Source organism: Ceratosolen solmsi, unplaced genomic scaffold (assembly GCF_000503995.2).
Source record: "Ceratosolen solmsi marchali unplaced genomic scaffold, CerSol_1.0 scaffold7, whole genome shotgun sequence".
In the NCBI taxonomy this organism is placed as follows: domain Eukaryota; kingdom Metazoa; phylum Arthropoda; class Insecta; order Hymenoptera; family Agaonidae; genus Ceratosolen; species Ceratosolen solmsi.
In genome coordinates this window covers 9,563,208-9,581,321 of record NW_011948413.1, presented here as the reverse complement: position 1 = coordinate 9,581,321, position 18,114 = coordinate 9,563,208, and positions in this window count along the sequence as shown.

Below are 18,114 nucleotides of genomic sequence, written 5' to 3'. Positions count from 1 at the left end.
TCTCTCTCTCTCTCTCAATCTCTCTCTCTCTCTCTCTCAATCTCTCTCTCTCTCTCTTTATCTATCTCTCCTTCCTTCTACCTCGTTGAAATGGGAAAGCCTTCGCGGGGTGGGCTCTGCACCTTTCTCCGGCAACATGTCGCGGGTGAAAGTTTCGTCGAGGTGACGTTCACCCCGTCTGAGTTACCTCTGTCTAAGTACGTAGAAAAATTCGTCGTGGTTGCGCGGACCCTCGGGGCTCCTTCCTCACAGCCGGCGATTAAAATCGAATTATCGAATTGTCCCCGATTACGTTGCTCGCCTCGTCCTTTCGCGGATCCTTCTGCTTGCGCCTCGATACTCTCTCTCTCTCTCTCTCTCTCTCTCTCTCTCTCTCTCTCTCTCTCTCTCTCTCTCTCTCTCTCCTATTCTCATTCGTTATTTGCTTATCGCGCAGGCTTAAAGTGAGCTCGACTAACTCGTCGGCTTATACGCATAACCACTCATAGACATTGGACATAGACTGGGAGAAAATAGCCTAGCCGACATCTCTCTATATATTTATTATCGATTCACGACGCCTCAACGCTGCTTTTATTAATAATCGACTGACGGCATCGGCATTAGTCCTGATTCCACGAGCCTGCACCTCGGAGTCCACTGTTGTCTCGTATATACTTGTGCGGATTACATATTCAGAGGAAAGGAATTTTAATGAGAGTCGTTTACCGCGGATGAATAGAGAGCGTAATCGCTCCTACGCCTTACCAACGGGCAATATGCTTTAACAATGGACCTTTCTCAACGCTCGCGCGAGCGTAAGGACATCGCCGTGAATAGGACAACCATGTTCTCTTCTTCTCGCCGTTGATCGATTATGCACGAAGCCAAGAAGAAACAGTTGACAATGACATGGACTAGTCAACGCAGTCAGCCACATAGAGCACGTGTTTTCGACTCCTTAACGCGCGCATCCTGTCCTCCTTACACTGCCAATACCATTATCAATCCAAATCTAAATAAAGAATCTTTTGAAAAACGAAAGCAGACGAATTGCCACGAGCGCTGCATTTATCCCACGGATTCCCAGATTGTGCGTATCGCTTCGGTACCGGCTGGGCTTCAATTCTTCATTATCTTCATCTTCTCTTTCGTTCGATTTCTTTATTTTCGTATTTATTTTTTGTTTTTTGTTTGTTTTGTGTTAAACACTGACCGCTCGGTTGTTGTCGGTTGTTGCCGTTGTTTCTTTTTCCTTTTATTTGCTTGTTCTTTTTCGTTCTTTTTCGTTCTTTTTTTTTTTTTTTTTTTTTTTTTTTTTTTGAAGAAGAAGAAGAAGAAGAAGAAGAAGAAGAATTTGAGAATTTCGTGTAGCCATGCTCGGTCAGTTGGCTCGTATCTTTCCCTGATTATAGAGCTGCCCCTCGGATTGTCGCTCTACACATAAATATCTCCGCGAGCAGGTTTCACGGGAGCGCTGATGCAATCGGTCAGCACTTTTTCACCGAGCGTGTCTCGAAAAAAGAAAAGGTAAACAATTTGCATCATTGGGCTGCGCCTAGGTGTAGACAACGTCCGGCCCGATACTTTATCGATAATCCGTTTAGCGTATTCCACTGATTGTCGCAAGGCGACAGTAGTGGGTTTTCGAAATAACGATCTGATAATTCGCTGCGTGGGTTCGGATATTATTAATAATGTGTCGCCGACTTGATAAATAATAATCTCTAGCTGTAAGGTGATTGAAGCTTCCAGTGACCTATTCGATTTGGAACGATTGAGAGTTGTTTAATAAGGAATAAATATTAAGCATCATTTACCGACTAATAATTCGGACTAATATCGGATATTATTATTATTGTTGTTTTTGTTGTTGTTGTTTTTGTTGTTGTTGTTGTTGTTGTTGTTGTTGTTGCTGTTAATTATTATTATTGACCTATGCACACACACAACGATTGTAAATCAAGGAAACACTGTGTATTGCTGAAACACTGTGATCGTTGTTTGTAAATCGAAAATTGACGATACGCGTACCATTCGCGATTAACGTATTATTTGCAAACATTTTAAATTAAGTAGCATTGACTTCACTTCCGATTTATTTAAACGCTCAAAATTCAACGATCGAAATTACGTTTTTTTATGTCTCCTGTTTCTTTTTTTCTTCTCTTTTACTTATTATTTACAGATCCTTAAAGAATCTCAGAATTGACGGCAACTTCTCGTCTATTTCTATCGATTCCTCACATATCGATCCTTTACGCACGCGTGGGAGAATTTTTTTTTCACTCATACCATCAAGTATCGGAAGTAAAATTCCAACAATGTAATAATGTTACCAAAATACTGTATTTGAAAATCTTAAAAAATAAAGTCTCCTAAAATATTGCGTCTTACGTTGCTTTTTCTCAGATAAACGTTACTTTCGAATTTCAATTAAATGACAAATCATGATACTTGAATTGCATCGATTGTTATATTGACATTAGAGTAAATGCCATAACGAAACTTCAATTGCCAAAGACAAACTCAAATATTCTTTGCTCGCAATTGATTCACATTGAGTACACCACGTGTACTCGGGCACTTGCGTACGAAAAACTCGTATTTTTGCTGTACTTCTTATCGTTTTATCTTTCATTTTTTTTTTTTTCCTTTCATACGCTGATACATATTTGCATTCTTTGTATTATTTGAATATCATAAATTATTAAAAGAGACGAGAATATAAAGAGGAGAATTTTTGTTGTTGTTGTTTTTTTTTTTTTTTGTTTTTCCATCAAATGATAATCTCAATTAGCATTCCAAGTAGGTCAAGCTCATCGAGAGTATAGTAAAAATACGGCCAAACTCGATCTCCTACATAATGTCCGTGGGCACGCTAACCGCGCACCTAATAAAATATATTCGTTAAACTTAGGTGATGCTGACTTATTCGTATTTACTTCAAATCACATGAGAAATGATCGTGTCGTGACGGGCGACAGTATTGGGTCGCAGCGTTGTTCTACTCTGGCCTACGAAACCTATCGCAGGCATAGATCGACAGATCGAGGGGAGGCGCCGTATCATCGACCTACGAGCTGATAAATAACGTCACTGTGTACCTCGAAAGTATCGATAAAACTCCGATGTTATTCGCTTTGGCGCTCAAATTCTGGCAGCGGAACGATCGAAGATTGTGACCTCACGCGACGATTCTCTCCTCCGGCGTTGGAAAACAAGTCGCTGGCGTACGGAAGGAAAAGATTCGTCGATGGTTGTCGTTGTGTATGGACTCGTTATGAAAGCTGTTTCTTTTCACCGGGATTCGATAAATGGTGTTTTTATCGGCGTATCGTCATTGCTTACGAGACGCGCCTCTCGACATCCAACTCCTCCGTGTACCAATATCAATGTATTCTGGATTCTGACGCAGATAATTAAATCCACCACGATTTAAAGGTCAAACAGTATTTTTCTTTCAGTCGTTCTTGCTTTTTTGGGTCTTTCCTTTTATTTATTTATTTATTTATTTATTTTTGTTTGTTCCTGTCTTTTTTTCTCTTTTTTTTTCTTCGATATTTGTGAAGACAAACAAGTTAATACTGAACTCTAAACGACAAAATTTAAGATTCTCTTTTAAAATACTCCTCGATCTTTTAAGTAGTTAGTCTTAGTTCTTCGATTGGTAAGGCTAAGGATATTAATTCAAACTACATTTGTTTCTATCACGTCATGATTTCTTAAACGCTTCGATCGGTCAAAATTCCATAAAATATGTTGTTTTATAATTCTGTATTCTCAATAAAGAATAAATAAATAAATACATAAACAAATAAATAAATAAATAAATACATAAATAAATCATTGACATGGACCATATATCGAATGTACGTAAGAATAATATATCATATTTAAAATGTCCTTTAATTAATGAATATCAGGAATTTCACTGCTTTATATATGGAAATTGCTTGCGATTATTTAATCCATTGAGCATATATCGTTTTTGAAAATTTAATCTAAATTAAAGATTAATTGTTTCTTATTAATCAGCCAGTAGGTTTGTATTAATAAATGGATACTATCGCATAATGTTTATTTCCATTAATAATATTAATCTTCGTTAAACTATAGAAATAGTATGTTGTTCTGCCATTTAGGCTCGCTTCAATTTAAATTCTACACACTCTATCTTTTTCCTCTTAAATCGATTTACTCATTGGCATTTGCTTTACGAAATCAATTATATATGTTAAATTTTAATATTATAAATATTCAACATTCAATTAATATATGAAATTTTCGTTTAGCGTTCAATAATAAAAGCTTCGTTAAAATTTTTGCATTAAGAGCAAACGTAAAACCATGACTCGGAATCAAGTCAAAACATTAAAATACATATTTTTGATTGATCGAACTGCATATTATTACAATTTACGGTTGCCTTTTGCGTAAAGCTGCGACATGAGTTGCTTATTATCGATAAAGGTTTGCATCGTTAACGTTTACGGGTATTTTACGCAATTATTACCGGAATACGTGTAAAGGTAAAAAAAAAAAAAAAAAAAAAGAGAGAGAGAGAGAGAGAAAAAAAGAAAATATCTTCATATTTTTTTATTATCCTTGTTTTATTACCGCACAGAGTAAAATGTCGTAACATTAATGAATATTGTACACGCGTAATAAATACAAAAATTTCAGATAAATATTCTTATGTATTTCATTGATTATTGATTTTATGCCAGTTTTACGAAAAATTACGTCATGTTGTATATTATTAAATGCCGATAATTACAGTTCTCAATGCGTTAAAATCGTGTCATAACATTCAACGGCATAAGACAGTAACCACAAAGACCATATTATTTTATGCCAAATAAATTTACTTAATATGCTATGTGAGGAATTTTTCTTAATTACCGTACGTTATTGTAAATTTATGCGCAAGCAATAAATGACTTGCCACGCACGTGTGAGATCGAGGACTAGAAATTCGAAAAAGAAAAGCCTGCAAGTAAGGTTAGCCATATATTGTCACGATCCTAGATATCTAAATGTCCATAGACTTAATGTCCAATAGTATAAAATAAGTCGGGGCTTCGTGTTGTCTTAAATTCGTTGCCTGATTAACATCCACGTCGGAGAAACCAGAAAGCCACTTCCAATAATTTTGACCACAATTTACATACACGTAGGATTGTCCTATCAGCGGGCAGAAGCGCGCACGTACACAAATGCCCAACAGAGCCTGCCTCGGACGTGGAGGGAAGAGCCAAAAAATACGCTCATTAGCCGTCGATCGTCTCCTAGACCACGGAGAAAGGAATTGCGAGAATAAATGGCCGCGAATGCCGGCGCGCGATCTCTTCTGGGAATCATGTCCGCGCGGGGCTACGGACGCCAGCCTTGGAGAAGGTCTCATCGTCGTGAACTTTCCCCGTCGCAGGCTCGTCCACAGCTTGTAAGCAGGCTATACTCGCGGCAAACTGCGAGCCGATCTTACGATCTTATTTCCACACCGCGAGCTCCTCTTACTGGCCGTCATTTTATCACCCCCACGTGCCCCGTTAAACGCGAATTCCAGGCTAAACGTCCCGCGATTGCGACAAGTGCGCGGGACCTTGGGCGCTTCGATTTGGAGTTTGCACGAAGGAGTCGGGGATGTAAGGCTCTCTTTGTGCATTCCCGTTGCTCCGCGATTGCGCTCTGTGCTACTGCGCGCAATGCTCGCTTAAACCTCGAAAGCCGCTCCTGGTAATCTTTGAGGTTGATAAAATTCATCATAAAGCTAATGGGATGAAATGGATTGTGGAAGCCGATGGGCGGCGCAGGGCGCGAGACGTCGTTAAATTGTTACATCGACCGAAGGACTCGCCAAGTTGCCACGTAAGGATTAGCAGCTCTCGCGTATTGAGTTCTGAATAATCAACTACATTCGTTCCTTCCTCTGACTTAACTGACGCAATGTGTAGCGAGACATCGAGAAGGCATTCGACGGCTCTGAGGAGAAATGTTCGCCAATGGAGGAGATACGTCTACTCGAGTCGTCACGATTGCGAGTAAATTTTTTTTATATTTTTCCATTACCATTAGTCTTTCATTTTGCAAAGATTCGAGAAAGCATTGCATTGAATAATATTGCAATTGCGTTTGAATGCTTTATTTCATTGGTCTAGAGGTTGTTTAATTAGCAGTACGTTTCGGTATAATTTGTCTCATTTCGACATATTTCAATCATTTCGATATTATGTACAGGTGCAATTAATTTCATTATATATATATATATATATATATATATATATATATATATATATATATATATAGTAATTATAATATATATAGTAATCTTTTTATAATAAATTCACCTTTTTTAGATCTTCAATCTATATACTAAATAATCAATGTTAGAATTCATAAATCAATAATAAATTCATTATTAAACAAAAAAATAAATAATAAATTTTATTACTCGTATACATTTGCTTTAAAATATGTTACGGAATAAAAATCCCTGATCACGAATGAACATAACGAACGAGCCGTTTTAGATACTTAACAGTAGGCTAATGACATCATAATAATACCAATAATAGTTTCATGATCCCTAAACACTAAACATTAGGATACGTTATAAATTCATTTATAAAGTATTATTTATTTGTTTATTTATTTATATATTTATATGTTGCTCGGAATATCTAAATATATTATAAATATGAGTGTTTAAAAGACGATTGATTTTAGCCAGAAATAAAATTTCTTAAGAACGGAACATGAAACAAAAATTATTATACTTTTTTAAACGTCGATATTATAAATATAAATTATAATAATGGCAATTGTGTTATTAGAATGCATAAAATAAATTTTTCATAAAAAAAATGTCTTCATATAATTTACAAGTTGTTCTTCACAAAAATCAATAGGTTGCTATTTTTTTAAACTAACAGCTTTGCTATGTTAATAATGAATAATTTTAATCAATAAAAAAAATTATAACTTAATAGCTAAAATATTTCACATATTAAAATATTTGGAATGTATAATAATATATTGAAATGACATTCTGCAAATTTATATGATTTGGAGTATCATGATGTATTATAATAATTCATTCGCTGGAACAGTTTTTAAAGTAACTTATAACCGCTCCTTAAAATGCATTTTAAGCATATATTATTTAGGACAAGGATTTATTGATATATTCGCGATATTATCAAAGACAAAGAAAAATAATAAACCTTTATTGATTTCAATGAGTCGATAATTAATTAATAGTAATTTAATAGTATGGATATTTTACTTTTTTCTTTCAAGTATGATTTGAAGAAGGATTTTAGAAATTTATATTTTATATTTGATGTTTAAATAAAGTATAATATAATTATAAGATTATACATATACTGCCTGCACAATCCTAATATTTTAATTAAAATTAAGTGCATGTTTTGCATCTTAAATTAAACGATTAACAACACGTATACATTTGTAATGATACATTTATAAAAATTTCTATATGAATTTCATGGGTGTCATTTTGAATTTTTTTTTTTTTTTTTTTTTTTTTTTTTATAAAAATATAAAATGCTCTTGTTTTTGTAAAATAATTATTAGATAATGATATCATATACATAGGTACATGCAATTTATTGTTTACATAACTCTATTTATTTATTATTATAACTTTGTCTTTATTATTTAAAATTTAAAAAAAATTGTTTTTCATTTGTTTATATTGCAAAGATATTATAATATATATAATAAAAAAAAAAAAAAAAAAAAAAACAGCAACAAAAAAATACTTGAAACTATTGAAAAGAGGAAAGTTCTTTGTAAATAAAAAAACCATCTTAGCACGATAATAATAGTACTGATAATATTAGTTTATTGATAAGATATTTTAGTAAATAAATAAAATATTCATATATTCTTTATATTAATAATAATTCCTTAAGAAATATTTCATACCAAAGTAGGATTGAAAAAAATCAAAAATTCGATTTATCAATACGTGAATTCAATTCTATAATGCAAAGCAATGCCTTGTACTTTGTAATGAGTAACAAAACAATTAATTATAAAATAATTCTTATATTATAAAATGAAATTTTTGCTTTTCAATCAATACGTAACAATTCAAAATTATTTTTAAAAATTATAATATGAATTTGTTCGAATAAACTAACAAAACGTCATTATCAAATACGAAAGCGTTCGCACATAATTTGTTTGGAAAATGGCATTCTTACATCTAATCCAAATACAACAAATCAACCACTAAAGCTAATCTCCCACACACTCATAATGCAATTATACGTGGCAATATAGAATGTATCGTCTGCCTACTTATGATAACCGACAGCAGCAAACTCATCTCGAAATCGTGTCTGACCCGAATGCAGAATTGCAAGTCACCGCATCCTTATTTCCATAAGACGACGGAAAACAGCGTGTTATCAAGCAGTCCTGATAAGGATAGATGACGGAGACGCGATGACATATTTCCGATATTGACGTATCGGGATGGGCGACAATAAGCTTGGGGCGTTAGTTCGGGGCACTTTGGCCAATGTGGCAATCAATGTGTTTTTCGGGACTATTCGATTTAACATTGATACGGACGTTGCGGCGAAGAATTTTCTGAATTTCGCACACTGGCACGAGACAAGGATAAGGCGAGTGAGCTAAGAAAATATGGAGAAAGTTACTGAAAGTTTCTTGGAGTTTACATTAAGCAAATAGAATGAAGATGAAACTCAGCGAGATTATGCGTTAGGCCAAGCGTTAGATAACTTAAAGCATTTGTATTTATCTGAAAGTATATTGTTTTTATTTTACTATGTATTTTATATTTTTTATTTTAATATTTATTTTTAATTTATTACAATATATTCTTGAGCATCATTAAAGAAATAACCAGGCGATCCCTGTTATTTGCAAATTAAAGCGAAAAGTATTGTCAACTTGTAACTTTTATCCCTTAAATTTTAAGCTGATCGACTCAATTGTCTAATTTTATTAATAATATTACATTAAAAAAATTGCAGGACATATTGCATAAATAAAGTAATTTAAACAAATGAGAAATTACATAATTTTTTTTTTTAACAAATTCAATTAATAATTGATCTGTAAAGTTTAAACGATTTTTTGTATTTAATTAATCGATGAATGAAATTATCCATACGTAAAACATTTTATGATCAAATGGAAGATATTATATTTATAAACATATTTTTGAAAAGAATTATTAGAAAATAATTATTAAAAATGAGCATATAAAGAGCACATATAAACTGATCCAGTCATTCAAAGTTTTAAATACGCATAAATTCATGTACAATAATTTGTTGTACGAGGCTCACTATTGCTTGGAAATAGTTTAAAAATATTTTTTACTACTTAATTATTTTTTAATTTAATAGAAAATCAATTCGAATAATTGGAAAATTGAATATGCGTGATATCATAAAATGTTAATAAAATTGATGGTTACGAGAGGTTTCAATAGACTTTTCATCACATATGAAACAATCACTTGTGACAAAGATAGTTTTTAAAATTAATAAAAAATTCATATATATATATATATATATATATATATATATATTATTCCTATCAATAATATAAAGTTTGAAATCCAATGTGCCTATAATGCGTACGCGCATACGTGTGAATGTGTGCATGGCTCAGAATATAAAATTTTATCTCTCGTGTCCTAATTGACACATGATTGTGAATTATAAAATTTATATAAGTGCCTTAGTCATAGTTTAGAAAAGAAATCCTAAACACCCGTCGAACAACTCTCCAGCTATATGTATTTCAGAAATTTCACTCGAATAAAGTATATTAGCATTTTTTAAATATATTTTTAAATGCCCAAGCGGTTTTAATTATTAAAAAAAATCTTGTAATAAACGTAAGCTTCTATCATCATAAATCTTAATTGCCACCCTAAATAATCATTTATGAAATTATATTGTCCTCCAGGTTAATGTGACTCTCACATCTTACCATAAAGTACTACATTATATTAAACACTAGTAAACTACATATGTATGCGATGGTATGGAAAAAACTTGGCTTTTACGCAAATTATAAAACTTAGTAGAAAAAAATTAAAGTGTTTATATATATATATATATATATATATGTGTATATAATTTTTTTCCATCTATTTATTTTATTTATAATTTCAGACTTTATAATACTTTATCGCTTAATAATTTCATAGAATCTTCCAAATAAATATACATGTCTCCTAAATTTCTAATTATAAATGTAATGCAATTTCCATTGATACGACTAAAGTAAAAAAATATTTATGAATATTTATTTACAAGTAAAATAACTGCAAACTTATTTATTAAATAAATAATTATATATTTGAAATATAACTTTAAATAAACTCAAAGTATATTATAAGTATCATTATTAATTATGAAATCTGAATATTTAAAAAATATTCATACGTAAGATTGTTAATATACATAAATATTAATATTTTACAATCTATTGCAATTGATATGATCTTATAAGAAATAAAAGTATTCAATAATAATTGTATTATTTAACGCAAAAAATAAAACTACTGTTTTATAAAATATATACTTCATCATATGGTGTTATAAATAAATTCATTTATAAATATTGAATCTTTAAACATTTTTCCCCTTATGCTTTGTTTACTTGTACAATCTGTCAAAGCTTTCTAATAATTGTACTTTCTAAAAATAATCTAATTGTTGATAGAATTTTAATTGAATTATTGGATATTAATATATTAAAAATTTTGTTCGCTGTCACAGAAACGATTTTGTTTAATTTAGAAACATTCGTTTAACAATAATACGTATTTTGGAATAATTATTTTTAAAAATAAACAGAAGATACTATGGTTTCCTTCGCTTTTTAAATTGCAATATCAGATGCAATTTTCCTTTTTTTATTATTATATCTATAATAATTTGTTTTAAATACTATAAATGATTAAAATACATTTTTAATTCAATGTTTGCTAATATGTAATAAGAACGTTAGTTAGATTAATATTTTCAAACTTTTTTACATGCGGTTTAATATTAATCAATCAATATCTTATTTAAATTCAATCCTTTTTTTATTATATCCATTCTTAATGTTATATTTACTTTTATGATTGATCCCATGAAATATATTTGCCTATAAATTTTAAAGTAATGTGTATGATATATCACTTTCACTAACAAACTCAGCTCGCTTACATCGTACTGTTCAGTATAAAAGGAATTAATATGAATGTATTATGTAGTTTCAAAACTCATTAAATTGTTAAAAACTCTATCTCGAATAAGAATTAGGAATAAAGGAATAACCAGTAGCGTATTTTTATATAAAATCTAAAATCTTAATAGTTACTGAAATATTTGCAATATATATATATATATATATATTTATATTTTTTATATATATATTATTATTATAAACTATAGAAATTATAATGAATCAACTTAAATAACTAAATATTAAAACTTATTTAAAAATAAGTATCTAATTAATTTAATAAATAAAATATTCATTAATAAATTAAAAATGCAATTTTACTGTTAATTGTTTATAATTTTTATATTTAAATACATTTATATTCTATATTTTTTTAAATTGGAACTTTAAATTCAAAAATAAAATAAATCAATTACGTATACTTTTATATATATATAAACTAAAGTTCTTTTTCGTGAATTATCGTATTAGTAAAACGAATTATTAATGAAAAACTAATGGCCCAATGAAAATTTAATTCTCCGTTGATAAAAATAATTTTCAATAGAATTCGTTTTATATTAGTATATACACGATTATTATTTAATAATACTTTAACTCAATTAAAGTTAATAGCTTTATTTTATAATATTTTAAGAACACAAAAAATATTTTTGACATAAAATTCATCCTTTTTTTATTTTATACATAGAATTGTTTGATTTATATAAAAATTCATGCATTGAAATAATAAGTTCAAAATATTTATTAAAAAAGTCAAATTTTGTAAATTACTTTTTTTTAAACTATAAATATTTGAAGAAAATAACTTTAAAATTATATATACAGTTGAGTTTAAAAAAACATTTATCTATTAGACTTACTTATTAATGAAAATTGTAAATTACAATTAAACAAAATATCGTATTAACTAAAGGCATTATTCTTTTTTCTTACACTTTTGCAGTATATGAACTTTTTTACAAATTATCTATGATCTGTTGTTTGAGAATGGCAATATAATTTATTTTTAATTTTAAACTGATTATAATAGAATAATTTCAAACATTTTATATATACGGATGGTTTATAACAGTATATTATTATTATTTGAACTTTTTATTTTCAAATATACTTATTAGCATAATATACGGATTCATTAAATAATACGTAATATTTTAACTAGTAATTTTTTTTTTTTTTTTTATAAATTTCCAATTAAAATGTTTTTATTTTTTTAATTGAAAATAGAAAATTCTGAAAATCGTATATTAAATTATAAAAGCAATGAAAAAATATTTGAAAAGTAAAAGATACATTTCTATTAAATTCAAGGTACTTTGTACAAATATTTATTAAATATTAGAAATTTATTATACAATTCGCTATAATAAAAGAGTAAAATAAATTTAGAATATAATACGTCGATCTTTAGATTTTATTAACAACATTTGTTTATATATTTAACATTCCTTCTTTTATTCCTAATTGTTATAGTTAACTATAGTTTTTCCATCGTAATCCGAACAATATGTATGTACAAATTACTGTATAATAGTTTAAAAATATGTATTACATTATTCTTATTATTCTGTTCGTAGTTGAGCAACAATAACAACAATAATAACTTCTATGACGTTAAATGTATGTCTGTCACTTACGTCAAGATGGAGACTCATGTACCATAACTCGTTTAATCTAAGATTTCTTCAATACATTTTCTACATATAAATGAATATTATATATATTATTATATGATTGTTTTAATCTGTTAAATGCAATAGTTAAAAAATCGAGTATTGCAATATTATTTTTGAGAATTAAAAAAAAAAAACAATTTATTTAATTTTTTTTTATTTTTTAAACTACAATTCATACATTCATAGATCATTAAAGATGTATTTCTTATATTCTCATGCGTTGTTCCTTATCTTTGGCTTAACTTAATAGAAATAAGTTACATGTTCTGCTATTTTTGTGTTTTATTGGCTTGTATACGCCTTTCGCAGAACATAATTATAAACAAAAATTCTTTAAACATCTTTTGTCTTAAAGATAATTTTTATGAATAATGAGTTTAAAAATTCATTTATAAAAACTTTAGCCTGAATGCTTTCATACTTACTAATCTAATATAATTGTCGAGACTAATCAGGTATTATTGTATTTATTCAATCGAATCTTTCGATTTTACAAGTTTCTTGTTTTTCCCGAGATACGGCGTTAAAATTATTGATTACACACTGGCACACACACACACACACACACACACACACACACACACACAGAGAGAGAGAGAGAGACACACACACACACACACGACTTATATAACGTATATATATATGGGTTGATTGTTGATTTATATTTCTATTTAAAATTTATATATTTTATATATAAATATATGTATCATTATTGTATTTAATGAATATTTTAATAATTATATAAGGAATTAATTTTAAACATTTAATTTAATGTTGAATTAACATACGATACTAAATAATTTGTTTAAAAACAATTAAAAATTTTTTCAGAAATAAAATTGAAATACACTTAATTTAGAGCAAATAAATTAAGAATAATATTTTGTAAAAATATTAATTACTTTTTTGTAATTTATTCATAGTTTACTATTGATAAGCGATTTTTAATTGTTAAAAACATTTTAATATTTATTGATTGTTGTTATATAAATAAATATATGGATAATATCGAAGTTACTCTAATATAATTACCAGCAATTATCACAGATAAATTGTCGTTCATTATCTTGTATCTTGTGCGGTTAGATTATTAGTGGGAAGACTTAGGTAAGATTTATTAATATTTTTTGCATGATTATAAGTGCAGATTTAAATTGTTGAATCAATTTCAATATTTTATTGTACATGATCTGTAGAAAAGTTTTATTATGGAAAAACAATTTTATATGAACATATATATCCTTCGATATTCTTTCATTTTAGTCGTCTTTTAGCAAAAAAAAAAAAAATATATATAAAAAAAAAATAAATAAATAAATAAAGAAGACTTTATTATTAAGAGCATTAATATTGAATTTAAACACCTTTTGAAATTGTCTTAAAAATATTAAGAAAGAGGAAAAAAATTTCTTTATTTAATATTTCAGAGATTTAAAATCAGAACAAGTGTGTGTTTTGACCTTCTATTTTGATTTTTTTTTTTATATAACAAGTTAAACTTAGATTAACACAGATATTCAATTTTAATCTTGATTTAAGTAATTTTATTTGTTTGATAAGTACAATGACAAATTTGAGGAAAATTTATAATTTTTAATCAAGAATGAATCCATTGTTGTTCAGAAATGTTAAAGGTGTTGAAGGCATCGGGTAAAATGTGGTTAATATTAAATCTACATAAGTGTAAATAAAATAATGCTACAAATACATATTTGCTTAAGTATAGATAAATGACGTGAATTTGAATAGTTCATCGTTTCGTAAATTGTTAAATCAATGAAAAAAAAAAAAAAAAACATAACAATAATAATAATAATAAATGACCTACATTAGAAGGTTTACAGTTGAATGGGAGGTATTTGATTGTGCGCCACTTTATTTTTTAATATTTCACTTAACAAAAAAAAGCATTATCGTGTTCGATGTAATACATACTCTTACACGTGACAATAAGTGACACACAAATTAGAACTTTCAAAGTTACATTCTAGATATAAATTATGTAAATTGATATTATATTGATATACACGCAACGTTCGTAAGGACGAAATACATAGCTTTACAAATAATTGTGAAAAAATTGAAAAAGAAATGTGAACCAAAGAATAAAATTTTATCAAGATTAATAGTTAGATTTATTTAAATGCAATAGAATATATTCCTATTTTGCTTTTTGTGGCTTATTCAAGTTCTATTATTTCAATTTTATAATCACCACTTCAATATTTGAAGTTCCGTGCTCGTAAAGCTTAATTGCATATTCAATACAGAGAAGATTTTACAATTGTTATTTAGTAATAACATTTTACCCACACTATTAACGGTATATTGTGCACAAATTTAGAAATTAAAATATAACTTTGTTAATTACATCGTGTCAAGATAGTTATAATTCCATTGTAATTATATTCTTTAATTTATCAATACGTGTAATGACTTTGACACGCAGTAGATATTAAAAATATAAAAACCATTAATATCTTTGGTATATTCGATATCGTTGCGAGTTTTTATATCCATGTGTTGTTCTATTATCGATGAACTTTTTTTGCGTAACTATATATTGATGCGTAATTATATTATTGATACAATAATTGATGATATTATTTGCGAGTGCAATCGTCAATATTCTAATTGAGCTAACAAAGAGGAGAACGGCAATCTCAATGGTCAATGCTCACTCAAAGGTTTTGTCAATTGTGCCGGATTAGCTCGGCAGTCGAGAAAATTGTTTTTTTTTTTTTTAAAGCAATAACAGTTCCTTATCCATACCATGATTTTACCGCTAATATATTTACTGTGTCTTCGTGTCGGTAATCGAGCATTTGTTATAAATGTTAAAACATGGTGATATCAAATGGTACCTTTGCAGCTCTCGTGCATTTATCTACGATATTATTATTTACAATTATGCAAATAAAACGCTTATTAGATGATATTGCTGGTATGCTATTACTGTTGCGAATGATAACAATTATGTATTTAAATTTATAACTAAGAAAAAATCGTTGCTTATCGTTATATCTTTTTTCTACTTAGCGATCAAAGTAAAATAGTAATAAGTGGAGCTTCCTGGATACGTGCCATTACCGAATGAAAATGATCAATTGCAATTATCCAGCGGCACATTAAGTTTATATAGATAATTTAGTGGTAAAATACGAATTTAACCATTTATTTGCTTCGTTTATTATTAGTTACTGAGGCACAGATAACGATAGAATGAAAGTTTTTAACAACATCATCGACGGTATTACGGCGTATTGTCATTATTTTACATTACAATATTTCTCTCTAATATAATTGATTATTATTATAGTATTTTAAAGATACAATTCACGCGTTTTTATAATTATGCTAACAGGATATAATTATGCTACTTGGCGCACTTGGCGCGATTTATTAAAAATTAATTTAACTTGCAACCTTTAACTTAATTTAAACAATTTAGACCTCTTTCATCTCGGATTTTCATTCAGCAAATTATAATCATAGCAAGCAAGGTCACGAATAGCCTTGCTCGATCGTTGAAATCTTCTTGGTAAAAATATACGAAGCCGTCCTAGGCAATGACTAGATTACTTTTATAATGCGTGTTAAAGCGTTAATGTTTTATCATTGAAGAAAAGTGCGTGCGAAATTGACGATAAATTTCATTTCATGGTTACCCGTTACACTGACGATGCCTTTGTCAAATTAGAAAGTTAATTAGCATTGATATGAGAAAAGGGCAGAAAAGCAATGGCTCTTTAACGAGCGTCAATCTTCTTTAATTAGATCGGACCAAAGTAACGTGCCGTTACAGCCGAACCGATATTTATATGAATTAATAATTTTAACGGCTTAATTGGGAGAAACGTTGGAAATACATTGGCTAAGGATCGTTAAACGTTATTCAAAGGGTAAGGAATACACACAAACAAGAAAGATTTATAGACCGCCGATCCCTTGCATTATCTACTCATTATTTCTAAAATAGGCTGCGTTTTTTTTTTTTTAATCTATTTCTTCAACTCCACTTATTCAATTATAAATGCTTACGTAACGTACCATTCATATTACGCTTAGTTGATTTAAATAATTGCTTACAATATGCAATTATTTAAATATATATATATATCGAATATAATATATATATATATATATATATATATATAATGAAATTGAGCCCTCGAAAATACTATCGAGTGTCTGTAATTGACAAATACAAAATCCCATAAGCGCGTTAAAAACTTGAGATTTGGTATTAAGTATTTTTATCGAACAAACTGTTGATGAGATTTTCCATCGCGCGTTAAAGACTTGTCACGATGTAAATGCAATTTTCGCGGGTGATCTTTGGGGGAGAAATTTATCGTTAAAGCTAGTGGAGCGCATCCGTGCGCCGTTGAGCCCAATTTGATGAACGAGACAGCGAAAATGGAAAAAAAAAGTGAAAATTGCTCGTTACGGGGGAGCCTAGAAGAGCGGGAAACGCAGCTTCTCGTCACGCAGATCGGCGCAATCGGCGCAATCGCACGAGGAAATTCCAATCATCTCCTTCATACTCCTCTTAGACCAATTGCAAAGGTTTCTCACGACGTCAGATCGTACGTGTTGTCTACACGTAGACACGAGATGTCGAGACGTACGGCGTTCTTTGTTCGCGTTCGGGCCGCGATTCAGTAGCGACACGTCGAGGCGACGAGCCGATAAAGCTTCGGTCGAGATAACGACTCGGCGGCGCCTTTATTTTTACCGTATTGAATCATCATCGGGCGGTGGCGAAATAAAGCGTGAGCAAGCCCCCATTGCCATTTATCAGCGACGTCACAGCCGCGCGAGATGGAACAACAAAGTCTTGGAGCCTTCGAGCGAGTTTGACCGTCGTCGCAGATGGCACTGGGATCGAGATTATTCGCGCTCGCGCTCCTGCTCCGTTGCCACGACGAGATTGACGGGTCGCTCGTGCGACGGCGATGTGGGGGTCGTGAAGGCGGTGGTGGGGATGACGAGAGGGCCGGACGAGGCGAACCGAGGAGGAGGGTATACGTGTATTCTGCTGGGTTTGGCAGGTAGGATACGGCGAATATGCGTAGTGGTGGCGCGCGCAACGGCAGCCCCCCAGACGATTCGTTTAGTTTTGCGTAGCGCGAAGCTCGAGCGAGGGTCGCCGTCGTTTGCCGCAGCCTCCCGGGCGAAAAGTTAGGCGTCTACCGTCATTTGT